The sequence below is a fragment of the Bos javanicus genome, chromosome 2 (assembly GCF_032452875.1).
Source record: "Bos javanicus breed banteng chromosome 2, ARS-OSU_banteng_1.0, whole genome shotgun sequence".
In the NCBI taxonomy this organism is placed as follows: domain Eukaryota; kingdom Metazoa; phylum Chordata; class Mammalia; order Artiodactyla; family Bovidae; genus Bos; species Bos javanicus.
In genome coordinates, this window is record NC_083869.1 from 130273416 (window position 1) to 130292182 (window position 18767).

The following is an 18767-nucleotide window of genomic DNA, read 5'->3' on the forward strand; positions in this document are numbered from 1 at the left end:
AAAAAAAAAAAAATATATATATATATATATATATATATATATAACAAACACGAATGATTCCTGATCAGAAGGATAATAAAAAATCAGAGAATTTTACAATGAGAATTATCTGTAGAGACTATGTAATTCAGCCGTCTCATGTTCCAGGTGAAGAAATGGATAGAAATTCAGTGACCTGCCAAGTCATGTTATCCAGGCAATGGTAGGGTTAGAGCCAGGATCTAGGTTTCTAGGTTTTCAAGCTAGCACGTGAACCAAGTACCAGACTCCTAAGTGTATACAGACAGGCCCTCATTGGGCGGGGTGGCGGGGGGGCTTTCTGTGTATCTGACAGACTGGCAGCTGCTAGTAGTAGGTACGTTATTTGGTTTACTGTTTTTTTTCTTCGAATGTTGATTTAAATATCAATCATTGACAGCTCTAACAATGAGAAAATAATTATTCTCAAGCCACAGAACTGCCCAAAAGTATCTCAGGGGATACATAACTGCAAATTTCCCAATCTACTGCCCAAGGGAGAGCTGTAGTAGGGTGGATTTGTGACTTAACAAAAACAAGAAAAAACAAAAAACAAAAAAATTTTAAGTGACTAAGATATTTTAAAGATATATTAATGAATACTTAACTAAGGTCAGGGTGGAGAAGGCCTTTCTATGCATACAAGAAACAATAAAAAATGATCAATAGGTTTGACTACATATAAATGAAAACTTCCAAGAAAATCAGCACTAGCAAAATTAAAACATAAATAAACACTTCATATCACATGAAGTGAAAACTAAGCAGTTAATATTAGAATAGAAAGATGATACAAAAATAAGAAAAATCTCAACATTTATATTTCTTAATGGACAAAGAAAAACAGATAATTCACTAAAGAAATAAACAGTTAACAACCCAACAGAAAAGTTCACCCTGATGAACAAAGAAATGCAAATTAAAACATTAATACTATTTAGGGGCAATCAATTTGGAAAAGTTTTGCGATGATAGTATTTCAGTGTGAAGCAGTGGTTTTAGACCATGGACTCTGATTTAGACTTCAGTTTGAAGCCTAACTTGGACACTCAATCAGTGATCCTGGGCAACTCACTTCAATCACTGTGAGCCTCAACATCCCTACAGTTTTGGTGTGAAGACGAAATGAGACAATGCATCTGAAATGTTTTAACAAAGTGCCTGTCAACAGTAAACGCTCAATATGTGTTACCTATTATGATAAAAATAATATTTGCACGTGTAACAGAGGGAAGGAGCAATGAGGCAGGTACCCATACAGTGCTGATGGAAGTTTAAACTGGTAAAAATCTTTTAGGGATGTAATCTAGTAAGTAATCTGCTCATCTAAAGCTATAAAAAATGTCCTTGGAGAGAGCCATGAGAATCTGGGTAGACTGGGGAGAATATACTTTACATGCATTGTTTGAATGTTTTACTGGGAATGTTTTACCAGGATATATTACAGAATATATCTGTAATATAAATCAGCTATATAATTACAGATTAAAAAAAAGAATGAGTCCCATGATATTAGAAGAAAAAAGGTTTTTTTTTTTAAATGTTTATTCCTTTAGACCTACTTCTAGGAATCTATCTATAACGACATACTTAACAATTGGAGATATAATAAAATATTTATGCAGAGCAATAGATTTAATGGTAAAGAAACTAGAAACTTAGATGTATGAGATTTTTAAAGTAAATATGGTATACAGGCATACTATGGAATAGTATGCAGCCATTAAAAATCAGGCTCAGTATATGATACCTATAGATAGCATAAGTAATCAAAGGAAAAGTAAATTGGACTTCATCAAATTTAAAAACTTCTGTGGATCAAAGGGCATGATCATGAAAGTAAAAAGACAACCCACAAAATAGGCACAAATATTCTCAAATCATATATCTGATAAGGGTCTGGTACCCAGAATATATAAACATAGCATATCAGAACAAAGTATCCAGAAGTCATAACAACTCAACAATAAGAGGACAAATAAGCCAATTTTTAAATGGGCAAAGGATTTGCATAGATATCTCTCCAAAGAAGACATACAAAATGGCAAAGAAGCACATGACAAGATGCCCCACATCAGTAGTCACAGAGGAAATGCCAATCAAACCACAACGAGACGTCACTGCACACCCGCTGGGATGCTGTGATAAAGCAGACAGAAAAGCTGAGCATCGCCGGGGACGTGAAGCAACTGCAGACCTTGCACGCTGCTGGCAGGAACGTCCGGCGGTGCTGCCACTGTGAAGGATAGTTTGACAGCTCCTCAAAAAGTTAAAGACAGAGTTCCCAAATGACCTAGCAATCCCACTCCTAGGTATATACCCAAGAGAAACGAAAAGATATGTCTATACAAAAACTCGCACACTAATTTTCACTGTAGCAGAATGTAAAACAGCCAAAAAGTGGAGACAACTCAAACGTCCACCAACTGATAACCAAATAAAATGGTGTATAGTTATACAGTGGAATATTATTCAGTCATTAAAAGGAATGGAATACTCATAGTGCTACAAACAGGGGAAAACCTTGAAAACATTATGCTAAGTTGAAGAAGCCAGACACAAGAGGCCAGAGCATGATCCCTTTTCTATATAATGTCTAGAATAGGCAAATCCACAGAGACAGAAAGTAGATTAGAGATTGCTGGAGGTTGGGAGGAGGAAGGATTGGGAAGGGAATGCTAATGGGTGTGGGGGTTCTTTTGGAGTGATGAAAATGATCTAGAATTAGAAAGTGGTGATACTTACACAGGCTTTGAATTGTATACTTTAAAACAGTAAATTGTATGGTATGTGAATTATATCTAAATAAATTTTTTAAATTAGGCTCTTGAAGATTTTTAATAACATGGTGAAATGCTTTCAACATACTAAAAGGAAAAAAAGCAGCATGCAACTGTATATATAATTGCAATGTGGTTTTAAAATATATGTAAATGCATATATACATATGCATTAAAAAAGACAGAAAATACATTAAAATGCTAACAGTGGTTGTCCCTAGGTAGTGTCACTATGGGGGACTTATTTTCTTCTTCACATAGTTCAAATTTTTCTACAGAAAACATGAATTATTTTTATAATCTGCAAATAAAAAAACCCAGGTATATTTGCCTGGCTTCAAAGCTAGTGTCACTTCTGACACACTATACACTCATTAGATATTTATTTATCTCCTACCAAGCACCAGGACTTTCCTGGTGGCTCAGTGGTAAAGAGTTCCCATGTCAATGCAGGAGACATGGGTTCAATCCCTGGGTTGGGAAGATCCCCCTGAAGAAGGAAATGGCAACCCATGCCAGTATTCTTGCCTGGGAAATCCCATGGACAGAGGAGCCCGGCAGGCTATAGTCTATGGGGCTGCCAAGAGTCAGACATGACTGAGTGACTAAACAACTGCAACCACCACCACCGTGTACCAGGCAAGTTAAATGAAATGACGTCAGGGCCCACAGGAAGGGACATATGTCTAGTGTGGGGTTTGAGCCCAAGTCCAGGGACAAGGAAGGCGAAGAGGCATCCATAGGGTCTTTACATCACCTGACACACGACACCGCTCAGCTGCACACTTTCTGGGAGACAGTCACGAGCAGCAGCGTAGCTCACTGCTTACAGGCTGGAAGCAGAGCCAGACTACCTAGGTGTGAAGCCTGAACACCCAGTTACAAGCTGTGTGATCTTGGGAAAATCACCTAAACTCCATGCAGCATAGTTTCCTCATCCACAAAATAGCGGTGATAACAGTACCTCTCTCACTGGGCTGTTGGAAGATCAAAAGAATTAACACAGCTAAAGCACCAGCATTATACGCTCGGGACATAGTAGGTGCTCAATAAATTAGCTGCCAGCATCAGCCTCCCTGTCAGCATCACTACCACCACCTCACCAGCATACTCTCAAGGAGGCAGAGACACAGAAGACTAAGGACCACTGGAAAGGCTGTTTTCTACATCTCAAACTGGCGGCTAGCATCTGCTTCTTAAAGCCTATAGTAACTATTACATTCAACTAATTTCTTTTTCCAGATTCTCTCAATCTCTAATGAAACTCTATTTTTGAGATGTTCTGTAAAATACAACATCCAACTGTTCGGCATAACAAACTGCTTGTGTCCTCTTATCTTTTGTCTAATTCATAGAAACAAGTGATTTTTTCCAAGGCTATTGTAATGGAAGGCAGCTTTGAGAGGCTTATCTGCCTTTCCCCTGCCTTTCTGGGCCATGCTGCTCTGATCCAGTAGTTCACCCAAGATGACTCTTCACAGGCCCAACTGCAAAATCTCCCGAGCAACATGGCCATCGAATGAGTGACTGGGGATTGTGACTGCATTACATCTAATGCCGACCCTCCCAGCCTGCAGAGTCTCAACAAGCAATCACCACTTCAGCGCTTTCACAGCCAACCTCTTAGGTGTTACAGAGGACCCTCGGCTTTGTCACTGTGCTTCTACCTTGATCTGAAAATGTGGATGAGTTCTGAGTTTTTTGTCAATCTGATTATGAGAATACACTTTTCTGCAGTAGGGAGTAAGTCCGGACCACTCAGGAACAAATTTCAAATTCAAAGATACCCATCTAATGTAAGAGAGCTCAGGCAGCTAAAGAACACCAAAACAGGCCGTGTGACTCCAGAGGCTGTGTGTTTACCAGCAAAGGTTTGGCGCACAGGCTGTACAGACAGACAGCTTGCCCAGGGCATTCATCACAGCCCAGTCTCTCTTACCAGCTATACAAATTTAGGCCAGTTGCCTAACCCTCTGGGCCTCAGTTTCCTCATATGTAAAATGGGGATAATATTAGTCATATCTCATGGGGTAGCTGTAAGCATGGACTATACACTGCCAGGCTCCTCATTTCATGGAATCCTCCAGGCAAGAATACTGGAGTGGGTAGCTATGCCCTTCTCCAGGGGATCTTCCCAACCCAGGAACAGAACCCAGGTCTCCTTGACTACAGGCAGATTCTTTACCATCTGAGCCACCAGGGAAGCCCAAGCATTAATAAGTCACTGTTAATGAGTCAACAGACATGAAAGCCTTTCCCGTAACATTGTAAACATTTAGTAAATGTTAAAAGGAAGCATAAAAATATACCTGCCAAATATTCTTTTTACAGTTTTTGGTTGTGTGGTCAGTTCACAGATTTACTTGTTTTTAATCACTTTGCCTCATCACTTACATAAATCACATGTTATCAGTATCTTCTATATGCTATATGTCAAATATTACATAATTTCTAAAAAAGAATTTCTAGACAATCACATTGCTAGTTTCACAGCTGAATCAGCTAAGAAAGGGAGAGAGTTGGGCCTCTCATAACAGCATGCTGGACTGTAATCCTAGAGATTTCACAGAAAGCCCTTAATTCACTGAAAATTAATAGCAGATACAAAGAACTGAAACCACCTGCTCCAATTCTCTCATCTGTAGATGAAGAAACTGAGGCCCTGAGAAGTGTTTCAAGATCTTCCAGTTCACTAATGTTAGAAATCAGACACTTGTGTTTCCTCTGACTCAGATATGTATTTTTTAAGTGGAAAGCAACAAGGAAGACATGATGGAAAAGGGAAAAGACTGATGTAGTTTGGAAGGGTTAAGGCAGCAACCTAACAATGGGAGCTAACGTTTTATGAAGATTATAGCCCAGGCACTGTGACAAGCATTTTGCATGGGTGGCCTTATATAATTTTTGCAAAACCTGCGAGGTAGTTACTATTATTAACTCCCCTTTTAACTGAGAAAGTGGAGGCCTAGAGAGATAAAATGACTGGCCCCAAATCACAAAGCCAGTGAGAGGGAGAGTCAGTAAATGAACCCATGCTGTCTGACTCTGGAGCCAGAACCTTTTCCACTGGATATTGCCCAAGCTTGAGAATTTAAAAAGCATGGAAGCTCTTGATCCTTGAGTCCTTCTCCTACTTTTTTTTAGTAACTTCTCTGTTCAGAGGCAGTGCAGAGACAGACAGCAAATGAAGTGGGTTTTTTAAGGAAGAACAGATGACCTTGATTTAGAGCCTATGTGAAGTAAAAGTCGCTCAGTCGTGTCCAACTCTTTGTGATCCCATGGTCTATAGCGTCCATGGTATTCTCCAGGCCATAATACTGGAATGGGTAGCTGTTCCCTTCTCCAGGGGATCTTCCAAACCCAGGGATTGAACCCAGGTCTCCTGCATTGCAGGCAGATTCTTTACCAGCTGAGCCATGAGGGAAGCCCTTATTCCCTGTTATTTGAAGAAGTGCCATACACACATCACTCTAGTCCCCTGACTTGTTCAAGGCCACATAGCTGGTAAAAGTGCCACTGGGGGATGAGAACCCCATGCCACCCCAGCGAAGCTCCAAGACCCATTTCCTGGACTCGTCAGTGGACAGTGTGTGCTTGTCTGGCCAGTAGATCTTTACTGAGCTCAGCCAAAGGCCCTTAACTGGCTTGGAACTACACAGTAAGAAGTTCAGCACACTCCCTGCTCTCAAGGAGTTTATGGCAAAGCTGGGAAGGAGAGACCACTTTCTGCTTAAGATCCTTCTTTTCTTCTACTTTGTAGTTAAGCAGCAGAAACACTGAAGAGACTATGTGCTGGGAGCCAGCACAGGAGATCCCACCCATGACAAGGTCATGAGGAGGAGACCTGACAGGCAAGGCGGATCAGGACTCGAGGGGCTCCCTGGATCTGCTCAGCATCGACCCTGAAACCAGTCAGTCTGTCTACTGTTTACTATATTATGCCTTTCACCAACTCTTCTGACATTAACAGGGGGCTATCCCTGACCACCTTTCTCTGAAGAAAATCAACTTAGGGCTCTAGTGAATAAGTCTCCTGGGCATGAAAGGAGTATTTCAATTCTAACCCCTCTGTTGGCATTCTAGCTTGCTTGGCAGGTTTATTCATACTCTTGCAACTAACCCACATGATTGTTCACAACTTCCCAACCATGAAAGGCACAGGAAGCCTAAGCATTCTAAAAGTCCTAACGGGCATAGAGCCCTTCGAGGGGTGAAAAATTATTAGAATAGTACTGGTGAAGGGTTTCATTGTTGAGCCAATGCTTGCTGCCAAGTCTCCATATCCCTTATCCATTGTGTGCATGGGAGTGCATTAGTTAATATAGTTGGAATGTAGGAAAAACAAGTAGTAGCCTTGGCATTAGCAACACTGAACCTTTGCCTTAATAAGTTCTTTCTTTGTTGTAACCCACTGCACCTTTGCTCCATAAGAATGTAACTTTAGTACTTTCTGAGGGTGACACAGATTGGAAAAATAAAGAAAAAACACTTTAAGGGAAAACAAGTTTTCTGGTTGACCAACCTTTATCAGAAAAGGGTCATAAAATGTCAATAGGCCTCCAGGTCAGAAGATAATGTACATAACATAAGACCCTTGTAAATGGAAAGGTATGCAGAAAACATCCTGGTTTCGATAAAGGTCAAAACTGATGGAATGTTGAGCTGACTCTGCATCTTTCACTTCTGGAAATGTGTAACTCAGGGTATAAAAGCTCCTTTTGAAAATAAAGCTGCAGACACCGCTTCACCTAAGCTTGGTCTCCCCATGTCATCTTTCGCCAACACCGTTCATCCTGAGGGTATCCCTGGACTCTGCTGAGGCTGGACCCCAGCAGACTGTGGAGCCCTAACTTCCTGCAAGACTGTCCTATTCCGCTACTCAGGCCACCCTGTGACCTGACGCCTCTGTGTCTATTTCATAGATGAACTCCATTTGCCTCTCCTCTCAGTGCTGTAAGCCTTTTCTCTTGTCTTTTAAGAAGTGGCGATTATTTTCGTCTCAGTCTTTCTCTCACTCATCACCAAGGATTATGAGAAGAGGGTTAACTTAAGGAGCTAACTCAAAAAAAAAAAAAAGGGTAACTTCTCTCTTGCCTTTAACTTTTGTAAAGAGCCTATGGGATTCCATAATATTTTCTCAAAAATGTTCAAAGAAATACATGGAAAATTTCATCCTCAACATTTTGCTGCCCAGGATAAAAAAAACAAAACCCAGAACTCTAGGGGCCAATTATTCTGCTGTCTTGGACTCTGACCTTAGAAAATCTCCCTCTGGTTTAAATCTGACTGGAACTGAGGGCAGCTGACAGCAGCTATAAGTACCAGCTAGAAGAGCAACTTGAGTCTAGGTGGTCAGATTTAATGACTACCGGGGCTTCGGAGCATCACTCAAAAGTTATAGCACCGCACCAAACTTATGGGTATGGGCTAAATGAGTAAGAACAGCAAGTTTCACTGTTATTTAAATTTATAAGTTTTTACTATGTTCCCAACATCATGCTAGCAGCTAGGTACTCGAAACAGTGACAGGTCTTTAAAAATCAACTCGTATCGACTGCACTAATAAGACCAGATAAAGAGAAGGCAGGGCAAAAGCAGAGAACATAAGAGAAGCGGTAAAGAGGGAGAGAGAGGGGGGCTTACCGTTGGCAAACAGTGGATTGAGTGAAATATTGTGATGTGAATTAGAATGTAAAGTGGTACAGAACCCACCTCAGTATCAGCTCTCAGTGGGAAAGAATCTACCTGCCAGTGCAGGAGACAGGGCTTCAATCTGTGGGTTGGGAAGATCCCCTGGAGAAGAAGATGGCAACCCACTCCAACCTCTTGCCTGGGAAATCCCATAAACAGAGGAGCCTGGTGGGGTACAGTCCCTCAGGTATTAAGAGTCGGACATGATTTAGGGACCAGACGACAACCAGCAGGCGTTTAGAAGCGTGGCTCTTGACCGTCTCCCTCGCTTCTGCTTTTCCCTGGCTGGTTGCAGTTTAGGTTCTAAGCCTGACCTTAGCTCTGAAACCATGAGTTACTTAACCGTTCACAATCTGTTTTCTCAAGTGCAAAATGAGTGAACATGTATATGGGAGCTGACTTTTACGGTTGAAAGTTCCATCATAATTTTTAAATTGGGATAGCGGCATCTATTGCTCAGTCCCTGCGAGGATCACAGGAAGTGATTGGGTGAAGCACCTCGCGCGGTGCCTGGCGCTTTCTAGCTGTTCAGTGAGCGGAAGCTCTCGTCACCAACATGGTATTCTGTTGTACTTTTTAAGTTCTGGGATGGGGATTAGAGGAGAACAAAATGAGAACCAGTGAATTAAGACTGGACTTCAGTTCAGTTGCTCAGTCATGTCCAACTCACAGCGACCCTATGGACTGCAGCACGCCAGGCCTCCCTGTCCATCACCAACTCCCGGAATTTACTCAGACTCATGTCCATTGAGTCAGTGATGCCATCCAGCCATCTCATCTTCTGTCGTCCCCTTCTCCTCCTGCCTTCTATCTTTCCTAGCATCAGAGTCTTTTCTAATGAGTCAGTTCTTCGCATCAGGTGGCCAAAATACTGAAGCTTCAGATTCAGCATCAGTCCTTCCAATGAATATTCAGGGTTGATTTCCTTTAGGATAGACTGGTTGGATCTCCTTGCAGTCCAAGGGACTCTCAAGAGTCTTCTCCAACACCACAAGTTCAAAAGCATCAATTCTTTGGCACTCAGCCTTCTTTATGGTCCAATTCTCACATCCATACATGACTAGTGGAAAAACCATAGCTTTGACTAGGCGGACCTTTGTCGGCAGTTATGTCTCTGCTTTTTAATATGCTGTCTAGGATGGTCATAGCTTTTCTTCCAAGGAGCAAGCACCTTTTAATTTCATGGCTGCAGTCACCACCTGCAGTGATTTTGGAGCCCAAGAAAACAAAGTCTGTCACTGTATCCATTATTTTCTCATCTGTTTGCCATGAAGAGATGGGAGGGGATGCCATGATCTTTGTTTTTTGAATGTTAGGGACATCTAGCATCTGTAGAAGGAAAACCTCCCTAGAGTAGGTCTTACAGGCTTCCTTCCCACTCTTTTATTCTCTTTCCTTTCCCCTTACTGCTTTATTCATTCCATTCAACAAACATGCACTGACTGCCTACAGTATGTAGGACACAGAGCTAAGTACTGAGAATGGGAAAGAGAGAGAAGAGGAGGGATTCTGAGGGGACAATATAATCAGATGGGCTTTTGGAGGAGGGTATCTATGAACCATCAGAAATGATATGCAAAATTTTTTGAGTATGTGGGTGTATACAACTTCTCTGAGAAGTTCTGGAGGGATTCTAAAATGAATTTTTTTTTTTAAAGAATGAAAAGTATAATAAACTGAGCAAGAAGCAAACAAAATTTATATAAGCAAAAACATAAAATACTCTTGAAAAATCACAAAATTAGTCTTGAGGAAATAGAAATATGGACCATGATCCTTGGATAGAAAATTTCAACCTCATAAAGATGGCAGTACTCCCTAAGCTACTTTATAAATTAAAACATAATCTCAATAAAAATACCACCGAGTGTTTCATCTGGAAATTAGACAAACTTATTATGAAGCTCATATGGCAGAATAAACAAGCAAAACAGCCAGGAAAACTCTGACAAGGAAAAACTAATCCCTCCAGATAGCAAAACAAATTACAAGCCACTAAAATTGAGATAGTTTTGTAATGGCGTATTAATTGACAATCAAACCAATGGAACAAAACTGGAAATCCGGTAGGAAACCCAAACGCACATAAGAGTTTAGTAGTATCTGCTAAAGACAGCATCTCAAACCAGTGAAGAAAGGATAAGAGCCTTTAATAAGTAGTGTTACAATAAATGGCTGGCCACTGGAAAGAATATAGGACTCGATCCTTCCTCAAACCAAATGCCAAGATAAATTCCAAATGGATCAGACTCTTAGATTTTTTTTAAAAAAGGTGAAACCATATATTCTTCTAGAAGAAAACATTAATGAATTCCTCATAAATTGAGACTGGTGCAAACTTCCTAACTCTGACTCAAAATCTAAAGTAATACGCTGTAGGGCTGATAATTAGCACTATATAAAGATGTAAAACTTCACAGCAATAACACAACATATGTAAAAGTCAGGCACGTGACAAACCGGAAAAAATACCTTTGTAACTTATACCACAGACATTGGGCGGATATTCTGAACTCATAAAAGGAGAAAACAAATTAAAAGTACACTGAAATATTATTTCTTACCTATCAGATTGACAGAACCCCAAAAACTCTGGCAGCAAGACTTAAGAGAAAAAGAAAAGAAGGGTCAGGCAGGAAATAAAAACTTCAGTGAATGTCCCCTATTACACAGTTCTGATTTTGGAACCATGTACATGGTTTTCATAGTTAAAAAGACAAAATTAAATTTTACAAGGCAATTCTTAAATTTTAAAACAAAAATCAGTCTGATTATCAAGTTGGTGGCATAACCACATAGAGAAAATAATTATATCAAGAGACTTTGGGACAGTGTTTGATGCTACTGCTGCTAAGTCGCTTCAGTCGTGTCCGACTCTGTGTGACCCCATAGACAGCAGCCCACCAGGCTCCCCCATCCCTGGGATTCTCCAGGCAAGAACACTGGAGTGGGTTGCCATTTCCTTCTCCAATGCATTAAAGTGCAAAGTGAAAGTGAAGTCGCTCAGTCGTGTCTAACCCTCAGTGACCCCATGGACTGCAGCCTACCAGGCTCCTCCATCCATGGGATTTTCCCGGCAAGAGTACTGGAGTGGGGTGCCACTGCCTTCTCAAATAGTGTATATTTGAAGGACAAAAGAAACCATATAAAAAACTAAAACATTCAGCAATCTAATGGTCAGTACAGATAACAGCATTGCTACTTGCCTGGTTAATAACGTGACCAGAGAAATCCAGAGTGAACGAACAGCCCCAAAGCCCCAGAGCATGGCCCACTGAGTGTTAATGACTGATGCTCAAGTAGAAGGGTGAGAGGTGAGTGGAGACAGTGCTAAGAGTTGAGGCTTGAGACAGGCACAGCCAGGGTTTGAGGGCAGCCCAAGCCATGCCAAGGAACCGTGCAGAGGATTAGCCTGGAGAGTAACATGTTCAGATCTGTGCTTTATAAAGATCACAAGCAACAATGTACAAATAGACTGGAGAGAAACAAAGCTGGGAAGTTGGCCAGCCAGCTAGAAGACTGTTGTGGCAGTAATTCAAGACAAGAGAGTACAGCAGCTTTGGCCAAAAGAGAAAGGGGATTTCAATGGGCTTGTAGTCTAAATAAGTGGGTGCCATTTGTAGATGGGGAGTAGAAGGGGATGGAGAGTTGAAGAGAAGGGGAAGAACACTGGACAACTCCCGGGTTTCTACCTCTGGCAACACTGTGGCGCCATCCACGGAGACGAGGAGCCCAAGAGAAGTGGCAGATGAAAGAATGGCAAGGAGAATGGAGCCCCTTGTGGGGGCAGGGAGCTAAGGAAGTCAAGAAGAAAGACCCAACTGTCAGGCCACAGTCCTAGAAAGATGGGAAACAGGTGGAACTGGAGAGTTAGATTACCTGTAGTAAAATTTTCTCAAAGTCAGAAACAGAACCATATACTGTTCACTTATGATTTTATATTTTTTAAAAAGTCAACCAACCAGTATTTGGAGCCTAAAAAGCTATTTAGCCTTGTGATCCTTTGTTTCTCATCTCCCTCAACATTCCTGGGTCTTTTCCTTCACAAAACATACTCTATGGTATGTCCCAGAATCAGATTCTAGTTACAGCAGAGGTCACCCATGCAAACACCTTCAGGGGTCACAGACGTAAAATCTCTGATGTTTAAAAGTAAGCAACTAATTGGTAAATGCTACATGGGCCAAACTCTGGCTTAAACTGTTTTCTACTAAGGTCCCATTAAATAAATATATATCCTAACATACAGATGGGCTTTCCCAGGAGGCTCAGTGGTAAAAGATTCCACCTGCCAATGCAGGAGATGCGGGTTTGATCTCCGGGTCGGGAAGATCCCCTGGAGGAGGAAATGGCAACCCACTCCAGCATTCAGGCCAGGAGAATCCCACGGACAGAGGAGCCTGGCCGGCTGCAGTCCATGGGGTCGAAAAGAGTCATCACGACTGAGCATGCACACACAGAACATAAAGATGTAAAAGATATTTCCTTCTTCCCTGTTCCCCACCCCGCTTTGGGTACTAATAAAACCAGAAAACATGTCCACAAATTGGCTTTTTCAGAGGTCCTAACACTAGCTAAAGTCTGAGATGAAAAGTGAAAGATGAAAGTGAAGTCGCTCAGTCGTGTCCGACTCTTTGCGACCCCATGGACTGTAGCCTATCAGGCTCCTCCATCCATGGGATTTTCCAGGCAAGAGTGCTGGAGTGGATTGCCATTTCCTTCTCCAGGGGATCTTCCCGACCCAGGAATCGAACCTGGGTCTCCCATATTGCAGGCAGACGCTTTACCGTCTGAGCCACAAAGTCTGAGATGAGTCTGGTTTCAGAGAGCAGCTCTGCTGTCACAGGGGGGCCCCAAGACAAATGCAGGGCAGTGCCCTCTCCCCCTGTGCTGCCCCTCTGAATCTACCCTTCTCCTCCTCTCTCCCCTTTATCCCTGCTTTCTAACCCTGAGAAACTGACTCTATCTTCAGAAAGTTGATGCCTAGAGCCAAAGTACTGGGCTTCTATGCTCTTCCCTTTACCTGTCGGAAGAAATGACTGTTTTATCTGCTTACCAGGCAGCCGAGACAACATGTCCCCACTCACCAGCCTCGCGTGAAACAACAGCAAGGATCTCTAAAGCATCTCTGAAGCACTTCGCTGGGTAAAGGCTTCTGCACAAACATTCAACTATGCTCAACCGGTTTAGACAGGAAACAAAGCCAGAAAAGATACTTTTCCATCTTTGAGGTCAAGGGCAAAGAAAAACAGAAAGTACTGGTTTTAGGGGGACTCTCCTCGCTGTTTCAGTTCAGTGGTGTATTGTATGTTCATTGTCGGCTCTGTACCGTTGGAGGGGTCTAGGACCCACCCCTAAGAGATCTGACTGAAGTACAAGCATACCTCATTTTATTGTGGTTCAAAGACAGTGCATTTTTTACAAATTGAAGGTTTGTGGTAATCATGCATTGTCAGATGATGGTTAGCATTTTTTTTATTAAGTTTTTTTAAAAATTAAGGTATGTACATTGTTTTTTTTAGACATAATGCTATTACACACTTAACAGACTAGTATAGTGTGAACATAGCTTTTACATGTCATGTTTGAGAAATTAAGAAATCAAAATTGAGAAACTGAGAAATCAAACAATATATGTGACTCACTTTATTGCAATGGTCTAGAACTGAACCTGCCGTATCTCCACGCTATGCCTGTAATGGGCTCTTTTCCCAGAATTAAAAATGGCATTTACACAAGTCTGCAGGCAAATTCAAAGGCTTCATAGGTCCCCTACAACCTGACCAGATACCCCAGATTAACAAGTTGATGCGGATCAGCAGTAACATATTTACTTTATCTATGGAAATGAAATACTTGATGTCATGATTTTGAGGATATGCAGTTACATAACACTATTAGGGCAATGTTAGGAAAGATAGTTTTCTTTCCCTACCCTTCTCTCCCTTGAGAGCTGTAGGAGTCTTAAAACTGCACTCTGTGTGAATGAAATACCACACCCACTGCACAACTTAAAGGAAGTGACAACCTCATCTCTGAATTTAAATGCCCTTAATATTTAATTCTTTCCTCTCTGTGGTTATAGCTTGCTTTCCCCACGTTATTAGGATGATGGCTTTAGAAGGCAGGCTATTGGAGATCCAGAAAAACCACATATCCCAATTCAATTTCCTCGTGAAAATCAAAGAGCTCACGCTCTTGAAGAGTTGAAAGAGGCTGAAGGGTCACCGCCTCCCCCTAGGGTGCTGGCACAGGCAGTACTCCAGAAGGGTAATGTAAATACTCAGTACAAGGCAAGAGGGCACACCAATTTGTTTTTCAATCTATTTTATTTCAGTTCAAAGCATCTTTGCAGACAGATAGTCCAAGAAAACAAGCCACACTTTGGTTATACTCAGTCTTCCTCAATCTCCAAAAGCAGGTGAGGACTGCCCAAGTGTGGCGTGGTTCCCTGCACTGCCTGTCTGCAATGATGCTTTGAACTGAAATAAAATAGATTGAAAAACAAATTGGTATACCCTGGCTTTTCCTGCAGTTTTATATTATCCTTCAAATAGTGTTACCACCTACTCTTTACTGAAACCCAACAGACCCAACTCACAGAGTAAAACTGCAAGAGTTTAAATGCGAAGGTCCCACCCAAACCTAAAATAGCAATTTAATTCAGGGCTTGCTGGTTAACACTGCATTAACACGCCACTCTCTGTTGGGTTCCCTGCTCCATTTGCTGGGCTGGATCCCATCTTCTGGTGACTTACGCAGTACGCTTACTGGAGAGAGTGAAAGTAAAAGTAAAACTTGACACTGCTGACCTTCCTATATACTCTGCTTGGTGTATTACTGCCTCTGTGAATTTTCCTGTTTATGAGCCCAAACATCATCATGTGTCTTTACCTGTGCAAAAAATGTACCTGCTTCAAAGCATTCAACATTCTGCTTATAGTATGCAACATTATTTTGAAAACTTTTAGAGGAAACCCCAAATCATTTGCAAACAAATTCTAAAATTACTACCAACTAGAATAAGCCTATCATTTGCTTAGAATGAAGGAATGCAAATATTTTCAAGCTTAAAACACCAAAACGATGAAATACACTCTACAGACACTTGTGCAATTTTATTAAAAAAATTAAACCCCATTTGGAAATGTTCCCCTCTTAACATAAAGAAAAAAATGAGACCTGTCCCCTCCCGCAAAGATAAAAACACACACACATATACCCATGCACAAACACACCCTCAAATTCAACTGTAACGCACTTCTGAATTTTTGTTATTATTTTAGCACTTTGAGTGAGCTTCTCTGGTGGCTCAGACTGTAAAGAATCTGCCTGCAATGCGGGAGACCCAGCTTTGATCCCTGGGTCGGGAAGATCCCCTGGAGAAGGGAATGGCTAACCACTCCAGTATTCTTGCCTGGAGAATTCCATGGATAGAAGGGCCAGTGGAGTACAGCCCATGGGGTTACAGAGTTGGACAGGACTGAGCCACTAAGACTTTCACTTTCCAGCATTTTAAGTAAGTTTCCATTTGGGGCCAAACTTGGCTGTTCTAACTGGAATTCAGCAACATATGTAACAAAACACACACAAGAGTCCTCTGGTACCATTATCCATTATCCACATGTATCAGATAAGATGATGACTTGTAACTGGCCCAAGAGATGCCCCTTTTTCAGCAATAACGCTGGGAACAGGGCCAGGACTCAGAGCACAGGACTGTGAGACCCAGCACAGTCACCAGCTTCTTTCAGCCCTGTGCTCTCCAAGTTGGTGCCGTCTCACAGTGCTTGAACTGCTGAAAAGTTCTTCCTCCTCAACTCCTTCCCCTTTCCCTTCTTCTGAACTGGATCCTAGTCACTGCACAAGTTTCAGCCTAAACTACCCAGAAGAGAGGCCTCTGGGGACAGGCGGTCTCCCAAGTCAGCACTGCTTCGCTTCCTTTACAGCAGCTGCCACAACCTGGAATGACTTGGCTATTCTTTTAATGTGTTAAGACACTGGTTTTAAGTCCATGTTTCATCCTGGTAATCCCAGGCACACTGCTGTCTGGTAAACAGCAGCCACGCAAATATTTGCTCAATGAATGACCTGTGTTTATTTAATATTTACCAAATGCCAGGTTGTGGGCACTGGCTAGCAGCTGATGTAAAAACAAGCAAGGTGTGGCACCTGCCCTTGAAGACCTCCCAAGCAGTAGGAAAGATTTAGTAAACAGATGGGTAATGCAGGGTGATTAGTGTGATCAGTTTAGGTTCAGACCCCAGCTCCCTTACGCATTAGCTATGGAACCTTGGGCATCTCTTCCAACTGCTTCCTCATCTTTAAAATAGGACTATCAATACAACCTATGCCATAGTGTTGGTGTGAGGAGTAAATGACAGGCTATGGAAATAAAGCACATAATGCAGTCCTTGGCACACAGGAATCAGTCAATAAAAATTAACTATTAATTTGACTATAAAGACGCTATGACAGCTGTATATGAAATTATCTTTGATTACCTGTATGCCATCTGTCCAAGCCTCTACAGAATTTAGTTCCACGGAAGGGCAGAGATGACATTGATCTTGTTCACCATTGTATTTCTATTTCCAGGAGTCTGAATCATTGCTAGTATTTTGTAGGCACTCCACAAATACTGAATGCTTAACTAATGCATGCATACAAGCATTGGGTACTCTGAGTCTACTTGTTAGTTAAACTAGTGATGAATAGTTGGGTTTGGGAACAACTCCTATAAAAGAACAAAGTCTAAATTAGAAAGTGGGGGTGCAGCAGAAGTTTGATGATTTAGCCAAGTAAGAGGAAATTTTCATTTTGAGGTTGTAATTAAAATCCACAAACCATACAAAGATTTGGCTTCCATTCCAAGGAAGAATCAATAGTGCCAGGTTGACAGATCTAAAAGAATAAAATCTGAACAGAATGAGATGGGTCCCCAGGCAAGTGGCACCCAGGAGCAACTTGCCAGACCCGTAATCTATGAGGCTCTAAAACAGCTTAACCTCTCAGAACCTGGGCTTTCAACCCACGCAAAACGGACACATGGACGGACAAAAGTTGCTGACACAAAAGCGCTGTGCATTAATATAAATAAGTATCTGGCTTGCTGCAGGTGCTCAGTAGATGATACTGTTATTCAAAGGAGGGGAAACAATTCCATTTTGAATAATAAACCAATAAAACCAGAAGTAATGGGAGCCAGAGTGTGTGGTTAACTACAGAGCTCTGGGGTGCACAGGGCAGTTGTAACTCGAGTTTCCCACTCGGGTGGGAAGGGGCCTGAGGAGTCCCTGAAGCCTGAAGGACAACACTAACCCAGCCTACTTGTGTCTACAGCTGGTCCTGCCACACTGCTGCGAAAAGGCCAAAGACAGAGTCGGCTTTGGGGATCAAGGCATCAGATTTAAGTCTTGCAACTACTCAAATTCGCTCTTGCACGAGGAAAGCGGCCATGGACAAATATAGAAACTACGAACACGGCTGTGTTCCAAGAAAACTTCACTGATGGACACCGGAATTTGATTTCCTGTTAACTGTCACAAGTTATGCGAAATACTTTCTCCTTCAACCAGTACAAAAGAAAAAAGTAAAACCTTCTTAGCTCCCGGCAGACAAAAAAAAAAAAAAAAAGGGAAGGGAGGGGAGCGGCGGCTTTGGGCCAAGGGCACAGTTTGCCGAGGCCCGGAGAAGGGTAGGGATTTTAGGGGGGGCGGGGGTAAAAAGTGCGAGGAGCAGCTGCGAGGAGGCCTCGGATCACGCCGAGCAGTCGGCGATGCGGGGCGAGGGCAAGTCCCCGGCGGAGGGCGGGCCCCAAGCGGGGCCTAGGCCCGGCCGAGCATTCCGGCCGGGACCCCGGGGCAAACCCCTCGGCCTGAGACGAGAGCGGGGCCTGCGCTCAGGAGTGTGGGCCGCTCCGGGGGTGCGGTAGGGGAGTTCCAAGTTCCCCCCGGGGCGGGAACAGGCGGCTGGGAAACTCGGCAGGGCGCAGCGGGCTTCGCCAGGCCGAAGGGTCTCTGCGCGCCCCTCGTTTGGGGAGCCTCCCGGCCCTCAGCGGCAAAAGGGGTCTCCAACGCGGAGTCCCGGCCCCGTTTCTATGGTTACCTGTTCAGGACCGATTCAAACTGCCGTTCTTTATTGACAGCGCCATAGAGGACACGAACACTCCTACCCGAAGGGAACAATAAAGCTTTCTCCATTCAACAGCGCCAGAGACGCCAGAGGGCGGCCATCTTGAGGCCGGCGCTGAAGGCGTATGAAGAGGGGGAAGGGGCG

The 18767-nt window shown here is 42.7% G+C and overlaps 1 protein-coding gene across 9 annotated transcripts in view; it reads right to left on the minus strand.

Annotated features, from left to right (window-relative positions):
• ZBTB40 (zinc finger and BTB domain containing 40) overlaps nt 1–18748 on the minus strand; it is a 78457-nt gene extending 59709 nt beyond the window's left edge. For 5 of the 9 annotated variants that reach the window (XM_061393878.1, XM_061393856.1, XM_061393901.1 and 2 more), the window contains exon 1: nt 18597–18747. The gene's annotated coding sequence lies outside the window, so the exon portion shown is untranslated. Of the gene's footprint in view, nt 1–11053; nt 11390–13545; nt 14029–18596 lie in introns of those variants that run through there. The other 4 variants (XR_009731838.1, XM_061393892.1, XM_061393865.1 and 1 more) reach the window with 3 other exon arrangements.
• Nucleotides 18749–18767: the final 19 nt, after the last annotated feature.